Source organism: Trichosurus vulpecula, chromosome 7 (assembly GCF_011100635.1).
Source record: "Trichosurus vulpecula isolate mTriVul1 chromosome 7, mTriVul1.pri, whole genome shotgun sequence".
Lineage (NCBI taxonomy): Eukaryota > Metazoa > Chordata > Mammalia > Diprotodontia > Phalangeridae > Trichosurus > Trichosurus vulpecula.
Window position 1 is genome coordinate 12936249 of NC_050579.1, and position 14346 is coordinate 12950594.

The following is a 14346-nucleotide window of genomic DNA, read 5'->3' on the forward strand; positions in this document are numbered from 1 at the left end:
TCCCTTTCTCCTGTCTCTGTCTCTGTCTCTGCCCCCTCTCACTTTTCTCTCTCTCCTTTTCTCCTGTCCCTCTGTCTCTATATCTGCCCATCTCTCCCACTTTTCCCTCTATTTCTCTTTCCTTTCTCCCTTTCTCCCGTCTCTGTCTCTCTCACTTTTCTCTCTATCTCTCACTTTTCTCTGCCTCTTTCTCCTCTCTCCATTTTTTCTATCTCTGTCTATCTCTGCTTCTGTCTCTCTCATTCTTTCTTTGTCTCTTCTCTCTCCTATCTGTCTTTGTCTCTGTCTCTGCCTCTCTCTCACTTTTCTCTCTATTTCTCTCTGCCTGTCTCTGTCTCTCTCTCTCTGTCTCTCTCTCTCTCTCTCTCTCTCTCTCTCTCTCTCTCTCACACACACACACACACACACACACACACACACACACACACACACTCACTTACTCAGCTTTCCTCCCTATCCTCTGTCCCCCTCCAATTTCCAACCTACCCTTCCCCCAGCTGCATCTCCTGCCCCCCCCCCCCCAAGCCGGCCCTCCCAAGCTCCCAGCCTGTTTCTCCTGGTGAGGAGATTGTTCATGGCTATTAGGTTTGTTTGACTAAGCTCTTTTGTCCTGGGGAGCTTTCCCAGCGCGGGTGCTCGGCTTGCGGTTGTGTGGCCTCAGCCAGTGAGGGCCGGAGGTTGGGGGAGCCCGAAAGGGACTTTGTCTGAGAGGGCCATCTGCCCTCGAGGCAGTCGGCCAACAGCTGCCACACTGGCCCTCCCTTTCAAGAACCCTTTATTTCTGGCTTTAAAAAAGGTAGGAGCAGATGCTAAAAGTTATTTTCTTCCTAAGGGGTGCTAAATATGGACAAATAAGGAGGGGGAGAGGAAGAGAGAAAGGAAGAAAAGAAAGAAGCAGAAAAGAGAAAAAAAGAAGGAAAGAGAGAGATAGATAAATGAGAAAGATAGCTATCTGAAAGAAAGAAGAAAATAAAAGAAATGAAGAAATATAGAAATACAGAAAAATAAAAACAAAAAGAAAGAAAGGAAAGGAGGGAGAGAGGGAGGGAGGAAGAAAAAGGAAATGAAGAAAGATGTCTAGATAGTAGAAAATAGAAAGGAAAATAAAGGAGGGTGGAAGGGAGGAAGGAAGGAAGGAAGGAAGGAAGGAAGGAAGGAAGGAAGGCCGGAAGGAGGGAGGGAGGGAGGGAAGGAAGAAGGGAGGGAGGGAGTTCGAGGTGATGGAGACACAAAAACAAAATAAAACAAAACAAGCATAAGTTCCTGCCCTCAAGAAGTTTGTGTTCCATGGGGTGGTGGTGGAGTGACAACAGGGGAAAAGGTGACTCTCCACGTGATCATTTGAGAAGGAAGAGGGCACTACCAAGCAGTGGCTCTGGCTTGGAGCCTGCGTAGAAGCAGAGCCTAGAAGGAATCCAGGGGCCAATGTAGAGAGAGCCAGCCCCATCTGAGGGCAGCTTAAGCAAAAACCCAGAGACAGGAGCTGCCTTCGGGGAGATCAGGGCAGCCCAGAGTGCAGTAAGACGAGAGAAGCCTGGAATACTGGGGGAGGAGTTTTATGTTAAGTTGAAGATTTTTCATTTTTATCATTTTGCTGTTTGTTATTTAGTCATTTTTCAGTTGTATCCAACTCTTCATGACCCTTTTGGGGTTTTCTTGACAAAAATACTGGAGTGGTTTGCCATTTTCTTCAGCAGCTCATTTGACAGATAAGGAAACTGAGTCAAATAGAATTAAATGACTTGCCTAGTGTCACACAGCTAGTAAGTGCCTGAGGTTGAATTTGAACTCAGATCTTTCTGTCTCCAGGCCCAGCACTCTATCCACCGTGCCACCTAGCTGCCTTCATTTTTAAAATGTGGTAAGTAATCAGGAGCCACTGAAGTTTCTTGGGCAGGGGAGTGTTGAGTCAGCCCTATACTTTAGGAAGCTTATTTTGCTGCTGTGTGGAGGAAGCATTGGAAGGTGGGGATACAGCTGGAAAGTTAATGCAATGGTCTGGGGAACAATGAGCACTCAGACTAAGGTGGTGATGGGGGGAGTGGTGGGAGGAGGCCAGACGCCCCATCCCAGGGCCTTCCCTTCAGTGTCAGAAGGGACCTTGGAAGCCAGGCCACTGTGGCATTTATTATGTCAGGCACTGCCCTCAGTGTTGGCACACCAGAAAGTGTGCTAGGTTTAGAGTTGGAGGACTTACCTTTAAATTCTAGCTCTGACACTCACTAGCTGGGTGACCTTGGGCAAGTTACTCAATCTTTTCAGCCTCATTTTGCTCGTCTGTAAAATGGGTCTCATTTTATTCACATGTGAAATGAGGGAGTTGCACTAGATCACCTCTACGGGCAGCTAGGTGGTGCCATAGGGCACAAAGCAAAGGGACTGGAGTCTCCTTGAGTTCAAATCTGGCCTCAGACACTAGATGTGTGACCCTGGGCAAGTCACTTCACCCTCTTTGCTTCAGTTTCCTCATCTGTAAAAAGAGCTGAAACAGGAAATGGCAAACCAGCATCTATGCCAGAAAAAAAAAAAAACCCACACAGGGTCACGAAGGGTCAGATACAACTGAAACAAGTGAACCAGAAAAAGTCCTCTCAGTTCTAAGGCTAGGATTCCATAATCCACTTCGATTCCCACATTTTTTTAAACATATGTGGAAAATGAGATCCAGGGAAGTTAAGGGACTTGCTAAGGTCACACAGGACTTAAAAAAGAGAGCTGGGATTTGAACCCAGGACCTCTGACACTAAAGCCAGTGCTTTTCACCCTGGACCTTTCCCTCTAACTCCAGAACAGTAGAAGTCACAAGATCTGGTGCCTTGTGGAAGAGGGAGGTATCCCAGCTGACTCTGAGGCCGCCAGTGTGGGAGCTGGAGGGACGTTTGGGGGAGTGTTAATTTTATTTTCCATCTGTGGAATCTGAGGTGCAGAAGGGCCCAGCCGCTGGAGGTATCCACAGGAAGTTCAGGGAGGGCACCGTGACTGGTCCTGTCCATTAGGGGCAAAGGTCTAAGAGAAGAGCAAGTTTACTAACATTAGGGCTCATACCCCGAGGCTACCATAGAGGAGCAGGACAAGCCAGAGAGGCTCTCAAGGACGAGTGGGCAGAATCAATCCCCCATGGAATGTAAGCCCCTTGAAGGCAGGCATAGGGAATTGACCAAGAAGAGCTGCTTCTACCAGAGGTAGCAGAGCAGAAACTGTTTTATAGTTTAGAGTCTGGGGCCCAGAGGAGAGGTTAAGTGACCTGGCCAAGGTCACAGCCAGGATGTGTTGGAGGTAGGGCTCCAATTTGGGCCTTCCAGACTCCAAGGCCATTTCTCCCTCCACCACAGACTCTAACTGGAGAGAAATGTGCTGCCTCTGTACGCTGTGAGCTTCCCAACCATAGAAGTATGTTGGGCTAGATGGCCCATGGAGTCACTTTGATGCTGGGAGTCTAGAATTCCTTCTCTCTCTCCTCTGCCTGAACATACACACTCAAAAGATGCCAGTCCTGTCTGATGATATCACACAATCAAAACATGTGCCCAAAGCAGCAGTCAGAATCTCAGACGCAGCCACCTGGGACAGCTCTCACCATTTCTAGGAAACTGGGGGAAGGAAGGTGGTTCCTGGCTTTTCTGAAAAGAAGGCAAAAGGAAAAAAAGGTCTAGCCTCATTTAAAAACATAAAACAATTCAGCAGAATTGGGCAGGTTTTCAAAAATTGTCTGAGGTAGGTTTTGAACTCAGAGCCTCCTGACTCCAGGTCCAATACTCTCTCTATCCATTTTACTTCCTAGGAAGGAATGTGGGAATGTGTCTGGAGAGGACAGGGAGGAACAGTATAAGCCAAGGGCCTTTCCTCTTTAGAGGGAAGGCCCCCCCAGACTTGGCAGGCAGTCCTGACTCCCTTAGCCGACACAGGCAAGCTGTCTCACTGCCGCCACCTGCTGGCCCAGGAAGAGATTTGCCCCCACTGTTTCCAAGTAGCGAGTACCAGAATCAACGAGGTGTTCGCCGGGACTGGAGACCTGAGCCTTTAATGTTGCCCAGGGACCTCTGGCGCTTCCTAGATCCTAGCTCTGATACTTTCCACCTGCCTGACTAATTGAGGAAGTTGCATCCCATTTCCTCCTCGGTAAACGAGGGGGTTGGACTGCATGATCTCTAGGGAAACTTCCCGCTCCAAATCTCTGGCCTCTGTTTCCCCAGTTGCCAAAACGGAGATTTTACGGGCCCAGCTCCCATCCAGGGCTTTGTGAAGATTAGAATTCTGCCTCCAGTGGCCCTCTCGGCAAGCTGCACGCAGAGAGCCCCAGACACGCACAGAATACATCTCCGCCCCTACCCCCACCCCACCCCACTTAGTGGGAAGCGGAGGTTTCCTGGGGGCGGGGGGCAGCGGCAGCGGGGACAGGGTTTGTGGATGGAAAGGGGGAGAGGGAGGGGAAAGCAGGAGGGGAGGAAGAGGGAAACAGAAGAGAGAGGAATGGAGACAGAGGGTGGAGGTAGGGAGAGGAGGAGGGGGAAGGGGAGGTAGGGAACGAAGAGGAGGGGAAGGAGGGGAGAGACAGGGAGGAGGGCGGCTGGCTGCCAGACCCGTCCTCGGTTGGGAGTTGGCGGGGGGTCCGGCGGGCAGCTGCGCCAGAGGGCAGGGGCTGCCGGCGCGCCCCGGCCGGCCCTCTCCATTGTAGCCACACAAAAGGCCCCTGTCGCGGCGCAGCCTCCGCCGGCGGGACATCTGTCGCGGTTTGTGACTGGGGAGTGGGGGTGGGGGTGGGGGTGCGCCTGCCTGGGTGGACGGCCACGAGCCCCAACCCGGCAGTGCGCCTGGGAAAGGGGCCGGGCGGCCTGCCTTTGTTCGCATGCTAATTTCAGGCTCTGAATGGGGCGGAGTGAGGGTGGGGGACGCGGGGAGAGTGTTGGCTGGGATGGAGGAGGGATAGGAGCAAGAGATTCCCCGAGGCCGCTAGGCGCTCCCGGTGTGCAGCCTGCCTCCCCATCCATCCCCTGTCCCCATGGTGCGGGACAGGGCTAGAGGGAGAGCCATGCCAGCTAGGCTGGGCAGCCCTGGACCGCAGTGGGCACGGACTTCCCAGTACCAAGGAGGAGAGGAACTGTGTACCTGGATGGGAAGGCGGGGCAGCTCCCCAGGGTCACTCAGGATTGGACCCCGGTGTGTGACCTAGCCTATCACCGCCTCTGGGCCTTTGGCCAGCAGAGAAGGCGATCGGGGCGTCCGCCCCTGGGAGGACACCAGAGGAAGGGCAGAAAGCTGTTAGAAGTAAAGCCGGGCTCTAGGTGCCCTCCCAGCACTACGGTTCTGGATTCTAAGGCCCCTCCTAGCATTGCCATTCTGAGTTCTAAGACCCCTCCTCCTACCATTCTGAGCTCTAAGGCCCCTCCCAGCATTGCCGTTCTGAGTTCTAAGACCCCTCCTCCTACCATTCTGGGTTCTAAGGCCCCTTCTCCTGCCATTCTGAGTTCTAAGACCCCTCCTCCTACCATTCTGGGTTCTAAGGCCCCTTCTCCTGCCATTCTGAGTTCTAAGGTCCCTCCTCTCAACCATTCCGGATTCTAAGGCCCCTCCTCTCAGCCCTTCTGGGTTCTAAGGCCCCTCCTCCGGCCTTTCTGGGTTCTAGGGCCCCTCTCAGCACTGCCATTCTGGGCTCAGGTCCTTTCTGGTGCTATGGTCCCAAATTTAGCTGTGCTCCTGTGAATCTATGGGTAAGAGTTGCCTTTGGGAGCTATAAAGACTTAGCCAGCAGCTCTTGATGCTCACCTAGCATCTGGGATCAGTGTTTGAGCAGGGGCGGGGCTGGGGTGAGCTGGTGACTGGTAAACAACCTAGTGCATAGCACCATACACTTTCTACATTTAATTTACTTCATTACCATTTTCTTCTTTATTTTCTTAAGTCTAGACAATCCACAAAATGAAAAACCAAGCCCTGATCTGTAGGTTTGCCACTTTCGGAGGTGTAAATATAACACTGAAAATTTAACAATCGGCTCTCTAGAGCTCATAGAAGCTGGCTGCAGCCTACCACCGGCTCCCTATATCTCCCTCCCCTTCCCTTGTGAGAAGGGAGGACACAGCTGATGTTTGCCCTGCATGCCCACCGCTCTCCTCCGAACCTGCCTCGATTTCCAAGAGTTGAGAAAGTCACTATTGTGTCAGAGGAAGTGAGGATCCAAGGAATAGAGTAGAAAACCTCCTTGGGGGGTTTTGCCTTGTGGAAGACTCCTTGGCTCTAGAGTCTCTTTCAGCTCTTGATCTACGATTCCATGACCTGGGTTCAAATCCTGACTCTGAAGCTTACTGCTAGTGTTATCTCAAGTAAGTCACTAGACTTTATTGGGCCTCAGTTTCTTCATCTGTAGATTGAAGGGTCCAGACTAGCCTTTCTATCTCTAAATCCTAAGACTGTAGATCAAAGGTTGGAAAGACTTCAGAGGTCACCTAATCCAGCCCCCTCATTTTACAGTTGAGGAAACTGAGGCCCAGGAGGGAAATGGCTTGCCCAAGATCATAGAGGTAGCAAGTGACAAAGGTGGGATTTGAACCCGGACCTCTGACTTCAAATCCAGTGCCCTCATCCCTTTTTTGATGAGCTAGTAGCAGCACAAAATTTACGTGGGCTACTAGGTGGTACAGTGGATAGAATGCCAGCCTGGAGTCAGGAAGACTCATCTTCCTCAGTTCAAATCCGACCTCAGACACTTACTAGCTGTGTGACCCTGGGCAACTCACTAACCCAGTTTGCCTCAGTTTCCTCATCCGTAAAATGAGCTGGAGAAGGAAATGGCAAACCACTCCAGTATCTCCGCCAAGAAAGCCTCAAAAGGGGTCACAGAGAGTCAGACATGCCTGAACAACCACCGGCAGCACCATATTTAAATATCACTTATTTCCACACAAAATATGAAATGGAACCTTAGAGAAGTAACCTGAGGAACTGGTTTCTCATATTGTAAGTTACCATTTTCAACACTACTATCCCCCCAGCACAGTCTCTGTAATATCTGTGCGATGCAGTTGATGTAGGAATACTAGATATTTCTATACTTTGAAAGTACGCTATTTTGACAACATTTTATATTGACCAATTTTTTCATTCTGAAAATCTCAAAGCTTCCCAAATTTTCACTCTTCTTTTCCACAGTTTCCAAAAACTCAAAGTCGGGATCTATGCCCCAGCAAGCAGCAAATATCAAAAGAGAAGAAATATCGCATCAACCATGTGGACTGTAATTTTAAATTTAAGTAAAACTCTTGCTTAATTTCATTTGAGGAAATGGTTTCTTTCTTTCAAGTTCTGTATCAAGAGGCCATTTGGTAATTTGTCCATAATTTAAAGACTAAGGAGAAAATGTTTTCTATTGAATAACAAAGGTGGCCCATAAAATGATTGCTGCACAGTGGAGTTGTTGTAATTGGTTGAATTGAATCTGACAAATAAGAGCCGTTTTCTTCTGTCCTGAAAATCTTTGCTCTGTAACAGCCGGTGGAGAGGAAATTTCTAATGTCCTTAACAGGACTCCCAAAATGCAACTCCGGGTAATTGAAAACGTTTTCCCACCTTTTCAGGTTCTCAAAGCCTGCTCTTGATCTGACTGACGTGTTTGCTGTTCAGTCATTTTCAGTTGTATCTGACTCTCTGTGACCCCGTTTTGGGGTTTTCTTGTCAAAGATACCAGAGTGGTTTGCCATTTCCTTTTCCAGTTCATTTGACAGATGAGAAAACTAAAGCAAAAGGTGTGAAGTGCCCTGCCCAGGGTCACACAGCTAGGAAGTGTTTGAGTTCAGATTTTAACTTAAGAAGATGAGTCTTCCTGACTCCAGGCCCAGCACTCTATCCACTTACTGTCTAGCTGACCTGATGTATATCCTTCACTGGAAGTTAAAAAAAAAGTCTTTATAAAAATTACATTACTTTTTCCCTGATATTTTAGGTCCTCCATTCAGCTCTTTTCATATCTGATATAATAGAAAATGTTCCAACCCAAACAGTAAAACTTATTAAAGTGAAAACAAAATCTACATCTAAAAAAAGGGACTTGGATGGTGTAAATGCCTTCCTTCCTACAGAATTAAACAGCAAAATACAATTTTGTTCCTTATAAATGAGACCTTCCTACAATAGTATCTTTTAAAATGTTTATTTTAGCAACTAAGCACTTGCTACTAGGAAATAAATGTTGCTGATCTCTCTTTTCTTTGTGCCTTATTTATTTTATGGAGTTGTAGTATTCCATTCCAAGAAAACCCCAAATAGGGTCACCAAGAGTCGGACGTAACTGAAAGGCCTGAACAACAATATTCCCTTAGTTTAAGATGCAGCCACCCTGCATCTTAACAATTAATTCTTTGACTTTGGTATTAAGTAGTAAGTTTGAAAATTTTAGCTACTATTTTAAATTCTGAAGTCTATAACCACATATATCACTGAAGAGCACAGATGTTAAAAGTAAGGGGGTTTGTGCTAGAGAGAAGCTTAGACACTGCAAAAAGTATCATCCAATTTCTCCGATTAAATATAGTCTGATGAGTACGGGGCCCCCCTCACTGCCCGTTGGTCCTGTCTCAGATACAGACTGGCCTTCCAAGTACGTATGTGAAGCAGGAGCTTTTTATCCATTTCCCTTTTCCTTCCTTTTTAGTAGGTTGGTCTCCTTTGTTTATTTATGGATCACATTGAGTGTGGCCTGTGATGTTCTGGGCCTCGACGCTGCACGGTATCATCCGCAGATGTGAACATCTGGAGGACTATTGATTACAAATAATCCCTCTTCCACTTGTATATTACACTGCATTATCCTGGATAGATTTGAATTGACCCTGTGCTTGAGTATGATATTTCCATATGCTTAGGTATACACAGAGAAAGAGACTTGAACTTTGCAGGGGGAAAAAAAGCCAAGTTTTAATGGCAACGCTAATCCCTGTTAAGGGAACCAAACTCCAGGTGTGCCTGACAAAGTGTTTTCCAAACAGGACTTTGCTCTGTGATCTGGGCTTTGGTCATGATCATTCTACAAGGACTCTTCTCCGTTTGGGGTTTGCAAATGCTTTGAGCTCTGTGGTCACGTTTAACAGTGTTTGACGGGTTGTGAACTGGAATTATGGGTAAATTATCACCTAGGAAACTCAGCTGAATTTTGAATCCCATTCTCCAGGGCTGTGGAGGAGAGCCGATATAACCAAGCCAGTATTTTGGAGCATCCAGGTAAACTTCTCTGTTTGGGACAGAAATGGTTCTTCAGTTTTCATAAAACAGTCCTGGGTATTTATTAATAAAAATGGAGAGAGACCGAGAGAGACAGACAGAGAAAGAGAGAGAGTCAGAGAGAGACAGAGAGAGACAGAAACAGAGAAAATAATGGGTTCAAGTTATATTGAATTTGAATAACCAGTTCTGTGGCTCTCCTTTTTAAAACGGTTCTAACTTCCCAGCTCTGAAGAATTAAGCTCCTAACAACAGCTGTAATCCCCCTAACTTTTTCCTTTCCGTCACTTTCCGTTATCTTATCAGCAGTAGATCCAAAGACACAATTCTCTGGGTTGAGTGGGTGGTCCCCTGTGAACCTCAGTTTCCTCTTCTGCTGAGGAGCCTCCAGCTGTAGCCCAAGCTTCTAGAAGGGCCACTCTACACTGCCTCTTATGACCTTCTCTCTCTCCAGCCCCATATGAGCTCATAAAGAGTCAGACACGACTGAACAACCACACCTGACCCTGGCAGGCAGCGGACTTCCTCCTCTTTCTCTTTTTCCTCCTCTTCCTTGGGCTCTGCAGGGACAAAGACAATGGGGCTGGGGGCAGGCTCACACTGGTCTCCACCCTGGGCTACCTCAGAGTCCTGGGTAATGACACTGTTTCAGACTGTTTGTAACCCAACTTTACAGTTTCACATACAATGCTCCTTTCTCTATTTGTGTATCGAAATTTTCCAATTTGTTAAATTCATAATAGAAAAAAATCTTTTTTAAAAAATCCTGTTTCTGCCAGCAGTTGAGAAAGGCTAGGAAAGGATTAACAACTGTTTGGACCAACCGAAAGAGGCAGAGAGGCCTTTTGGCTGGCACATAGTAGGCACAATAGTAAGCGCATAGTGAGTACTTGATAAATGTTGGTGGAGTAATTGACTGATTGGATGACTCCCCAGCCCTCAGCTACCCTTCTGCCTAATCATGCCCTCCCAGGTCTGGCGGGACATTTTCCTCTGTTTTCCCTGGAGCAATGGAGATTGGCTCACTTCTTAGCAAGGCCTGTGAGAAAAGCCTTCAAAAGAGGGAGTGAGGCCTCCATGGTGAGTGGGGAGGGTCTTATTAGGCATGAGGACTGTCCTGGGTCCGGGCTGATGGGAGATGCTGGAACTGTGACACCTGGGGCTGTAGAGACGCTGACATACGAGATCTGGCACGAGATCTGGCACGAGACCTGGCTTTATTCTTGTAATTCAGCTGAATCTAGAGTGGCCACAGCGATGCATGTATAGTGAGAAAGACTCCAGTCCTGCCATTGATTCTCAGTGTGACCTTGGGTAAGTTACTTCTCCTCTGGGCCTCAGTTTCCTTATCTGTAAAATGAGGGGAACAGACTTGTTAGCCCTTAAGCCTCCTTCTAGCTGTTATGATCCCAAGTCACTGCCTTTCTAGGGGACTCAGTTTGCTCATCTGTCAAAGGACGGGATTGGTCTAAATCAGGGGTGGGGAACCTGAGGCCTGGAGGCCACATACGGCCCTCTAGGTCCTCAAGGGCAACCTTCTGACAGAATCCAAACTTCCCAGAACAAATCCCCTTTATAAAAGGGTTTGTTCCGTAAAAGTTGGACTCAGTCCAAAGGAGGCACCCGAGGACCTAGAAGGCTGCATGTGGCCTCCAGGCCGCAGGTTCCCCACCCATGGTCTAAATGTTGGCCCCCCTTAGCGCTAGAGCAATCTGTGAACCCCAGGGCCTGACTGGGACTGGGCAAGGAGCAACCTGCTGGGCTTCCCTTCTCTGGCCTATGCTCCTTGAATGGTTACCTCATTCAGCCTTTGAGCACTAGGTGGCGGTAGAGAGCCAGTATAGACCAACTCACGGGGCACCTCCTTTTCTTCTGGTTTTCCCCTGTCATCCGGCCAGTCTACAAGCACCTACTGTGTGCCAGGGACTGTACACAGTTATGGTCCCAAGAATTCAGATTTAAAGCTGGAAAGAACCTCTCATTTTACAGCCCACAGTCCCACGGATAGGCCGGGTCTTCATGAATCCACGCCCTGCCCTCTATCCATGCTTACACACCGGATTCATCTGGGTTGTAAACACAGGGCTCTGCATTTCTTACAGCTGCATTGCTTTTTTTTAAAGCAGTTTCACCCTCGTTATCTCCTTAGATGCTTATAGCCTCCTTAGCTAGGTTGGTAGTGAAGGTATCATGAACCCCACTTATCAGATGAGGAAACTGAGGTCCCATTTATGGCAGAGCCAGGGCTATAGCCTTGGCAGAGGCATCTGGGTCTGTTCCTCTCAGGGCCACCCTGCCTTTGTCTTCAATTTTCTCCCTTTATGTCCTCTGGTGGCAAAGACCCTGGAGTGGGGGTGGGGGGAGGGGAGGTGGGGGGTCTGAAGGCTGGGCTAAATCCAGTCTATGCACGAGGTTCACAGCCTACTGCTCCTCTCAGAATGGATGGAAAAGGTGCTGGGGACCTATTTCCTTAATCATCTCCATCAGTCCTTACAGGGATCCAGCTGGAGAGACTCCTGGCCTGGAGCCTCCCTCTGCTTTGGGCAAGATGCTTCGCCCCACAAGGGCCTGGGCCTGCCTGAGGACACTTCAACCAGCCCAGCCCTAGCCCCTGGCTTCCTTTTCCCTCACTCTGATCCCCCTCCCCAGCTCAACCCGGCCTTGGAGCTTGTTCTGAAAGCCCAGGAACCCAGCCTCACTAGACATGGTAGAGAAGCCCTGGTAGATAGAGGGTGGTCCTGACCAAGCCTTCTAGAAAGTACTAGATCTTTCTCTATATATCTGAGAGACAGGATTTCCTTCCATCACTCTTGAAGACAATCTCTTCCACTGAGCAAGAGGTCTGCAGGTCAGGGTAATTTGTGGCAGAAGAAAAAAATCAACATAACCTCCATCTTCGAAGGCTGTTCTCCTGTGTGTGTATTTCATGCCTCTAAATGATTGTAAGCAAATCCCTCTCCTGGGACTTTGGGGTGCAGGTCTTTTGGAAATGGCTTCCCCATCTACACTCTTTAAGCAATGAAGGAAACTCACAACTGTTTAATAAAAGCCTTGTGTTGGAGAAATGGAGTAATCCAGACAGAGCTTCTCCCCTTGGCACACATGTGGCCACTGCCCTGCTCCTCCCTCCCTCCCTCTCCGAGTGGCTCAGAGAAGAAAACTTCAATTTAATCCTAATTATTCCAAGAGCTTTGCTGAGTTTCTCAAAGGAGAGGCCTGGGCCTCAGCCAGTGGGAAGCTAGTTCTGTGGTCAGGGGATGGGTTCAAATCCTGACTGTCACTTACTAACTGTGTAACATTGGCCAAGTCAGTTCTTTTCCCACCTCATCTGCAAAACTAGGGGAGTTGCCTGGGTTACCTCTGACCTCCTCGGGCTTGTGGGACAACCAAACCATGGAGGTATAAACTTGGAAGGGGGAACCTCATCCTCCTCCTCCTCCTCTTCCTCCTCTTCCTCCTCCTCCTCCTCCGTTCCACTTTCAGCAGCTGTCATTGGCAGGAAGGGTGGTTCTTGTTTGAGGTTTTTTTTTTTTTTTTGGTAAAATCCAGCCTCAATGGACCGCTTTGCAGCTTCTCTTGTTGCCCCTGGCTGTTGTGAGTTGTAAGGGCCCCAGCCCACTGGGGTCCTGGCACACTGGTAGTGCTAGTCAGAGGTGGCATTTGAAGCCAGGTCCTCTTACTCAGCAGCCAATGATCTTTTTGAACGTAGAATACCTGCCTCACAGATGCTGAGGGTGGGGGAGCTGAAGGAAGGAAGGTAGAAAATAAACATTCATCAAGCGCTTTACCAATAGTATCTCATTTGATCCACACAACCCTGGGAGGTAGGTGCTATTACTATCCTCATTTTACAGTCAAGGAAACTGAGGCAGACAGAGGTGGAGTGCCTTCTCCAGGCTCACAGAGCAAATGTCTTAGTAAAGTGTCGTAGGTGTCTAGTAAGACAGCCTGAAGTCTATAAGTTCCCTAACTTGGCCTTCGAAGCCTTCTGAACCATCTCTGAGCCAGCATGGCAAAAGGGCAGAATGGGGTCAGAAAACCTGCCTCTGACACTGTCTGTCTCTTTGACCTCTAGCAAGTTACTTCTGTGCCACTCAGGTCTCAGTTTCCTCTTCTGTCAAGTGCGAGGGTTGGGCTGGAGGCTGGTCAGCTCCCTTCCCGGTCAGCATAGAGGATCCCCCACGATTCCCAGCGCCAGGCTCAGCCTCTGGGCCACATCAAAGAGCATGACAGGCTGGAGGGAAGGGCTCCAGGACAGCTGGCTTGGCCAAGCTAGGGGCTTCCTGCCCTTAGCAACCCCTTGTCAGAACTGACACCTCCTTGCTCGGCCTCAGTGACTGAGGCCCAGATGCCTCCATCAAAGGAGGCTCTTGTTTGGGGAAGGAACAAGGCCACACATGCACACACCTGGGCAGACTACAAAGCATGGAGGCTGGGGGTGGGGGCCCGGAAAGGCAAAAGAAGGGCTGCTGCTTCTTCCTTTTTAAGATTTCTGCAAGTCCAGGGAATTCTGTGTCCCCTTCGCAGTCCACACAGCTGGATGACACCTTAGTGGCCACCTTGTCCAAGGCCTTCATTTACAGAGATGGAAACTGAGGCCCTGGTGGGTGAGACTTGTCCAAGGTCACACAGGTGGAACACGGTGAGCTTAAGCTAATAACTTGGGTTCGGAGAGGGAGCTCTTCCGGGGGCTGGGCTCAGAGATGGTGTTAGGAATCCCACTCCCACAGCCCACCAGGGAAAGGTGGAATCCAGACTTCAGGGTAAGTCCTTGTTTGTTTCAAAATAGGGTTTTCATATCACAGTTCTGCCAGTTTCCTCTTATAAAACCCCAAGAACTGAATCACTTCTTTGATGATGAGACAGCCACCCCATCCCCCACCTGCTTGTAACAAAGAAAAGTGTTACCTCCATGCCCTTTTTGATACATTGTTGTCACTTCCCAGCCCATCCCCCTTCCTTCCTCAGGGGCCATAAAACCATCTCTTGTAACAAAGTAGTTCAGTGAGTGAAACTGACCACCCCCAGGCCCTCTCTGACAAAGTATACCACATTTCCCACCTATGGGCCACCACCTCTCAGCTTCACCATTGGACACTACGGTGACCAGTGGTCAGTTGCCTTTCTGTATCATGT